At 20.7% G+C, this 1,717-nt stretch overlaps 1 protein-coding gene across 1 annotated transcript in view; it reads right to left on the bottom strand.

The window, feature by feature from the left end:
• The window catches only part of LOC108971083 (protein twist), a 6,506-nt gene that overhangs the window by 2,001 nt on the left and 2,788 nt on the right, over positions 1–1,717 (bottom strand). The gene's annotated exons all lie outside the window — the stretch shown is intronic.

Here is a 1,717-nt window from a genome sequence, read left to right as displayed (position 1 = left end):
ATTTGCTTCTGATTTTTCTTTTTTTTCCAAACAAAGCTTGTATTAAATTATTTTCGATGGGCAAAATCTATTTGTAGTAAAAAATAAAAATAAAACTTAAGAAATAATGTAAAAGTTAAATACGTTACTAAAACTTAAAACTTACACAAAAACATAATTAAAAACAAAAAACAATAACAACTAATTAAAAATAAAATATTAAAAAAATGTGAAGTAAATCAATTTAAAAAAATTAAAAATAAAAAATATGAAAAATTAGAAAAAGAACATAAAAACATAAGAAAATTAAAATAAAATAAAACTAGTAATTTTTGACATTTTTAAAACTGCTGAATTGAAAACTGAAGTGAATAAATTTTCTTTGTTCCAGAATTGGATAGAACATCACATTCACGCATGTTTTGTATTATTAAAAGTATCTTAATTTTATTTTAATAAGTCTACTTATCATTTCGTGGTGACAGCAGTAAAGAAACAGGTTTAAATCATTTATTGATTTAGTAATGTCTGACAAAAGACCTACTGACTGAAAAAACCCGAAATTTGAACGTGACAATTTTTTTTTTTTCGAAAATTGGGCTTTTTCGATTTTATTCGATATTAAGTCGAAGAGAACAAATAAATATTGAAATAAAAAATTATACTTGGGACATAAGAACCAAAGTTTAAACCAAATTTGAAATACTTCTTTTCGTGATAGAAAAGAATTTTTGTGCAAGATAAAAAAAACACAAAAACTGAATTATTTGAATTTTGCATATAAAATTTAAGGTTATATGAAATAGGTGCTGATATAAAATTTGTAGATCTTTTCATGACCTACAACTTTGCTAAAAAAGAATTTCTCAAATTATTGTATTATTTTTTTAAACAAAATCTGTTGTTTTCCACCCATATTAAGGTAGGGTTTCCTTTATGTCAAATATTTTTCTTTGTTTATTGAAAATTCTGTACCTGTCTCTTATACACATCTAGATGTGTATAAGAGACAGACATAAAATTATTAAATTTTTTATTACTTTTTTTTTAAGTTTTGTAAAAAATTCATATTTCATAGTAAATCTATTCAAAACTGTCAAATATTGTAATTAATTTTGTTTTTATCAGGATTATTTTTACTGACTTAACCAATTAATTTTATGATTGAAAAAATGAAAAAAAAAATTAATTATATATGCAAAGTTTTTCAATATTAAAAATTAGTATTTTCTGTAAAAAATATTTGAAAATACTAAAAATTTTTCTTTTCAATTTTTCTCTATATTAACAACTAAACACTTAAGAATAATTTTTCAAAATTTTGTAAGTTATGATTTTTTTTTAATATTTGTTTCTAGTTTTGAAAACCAAAAAAATAAAACTACAAAATCTTCAAATAAATAAAGAAGATTATAAATTTTCAATATTAAAATTTTGTCGAAGTACAAGAAAGTAAGTAAGCGTTAACTTCCTTATAGGCAGACAAAACTGTACAAAATTGCAAATAAATATACTTCGGTAAACTAAAAAAAATTTATAAACAAAGAAATCAAATTATTTCGTAAAAAAAAGTATAAACTTAAGTGATTGAAATTACGTTGAGTTAAAAACAACTTGCTTGTAAGTTTTTAGGAGCAAATCGAGTACTGAAAACAGTTTCCGACAAAATTTTTTTAAGTTTTACAAAACTAAAAAGAAAATAATTTAATAAATTTGAAACAAATTAAATTTAAAAAAA

The sequence above is a fragment of the Bactrocera latifrons genome, unplaced genomic scaffold (assembly GCF_001853355.1).
Source record: "Bactrocera latifrons isolate USDA-ARS-PBARC rearing strain unplaced genomic scaffold, ASM185335v1 scaffold_320, whole genome shotgun sequence".
Lineage (NCBI taxonomy): Eukaryota > Metazoa > Arthropoda > Insecta > Diptera > Tephritidae > Bactrocera > Bactrocera latifrons.
Note: the sequence above shows the minus strand (reverse complement) of the source record. Positions and strands in the feature narration are given on the sequence as shown.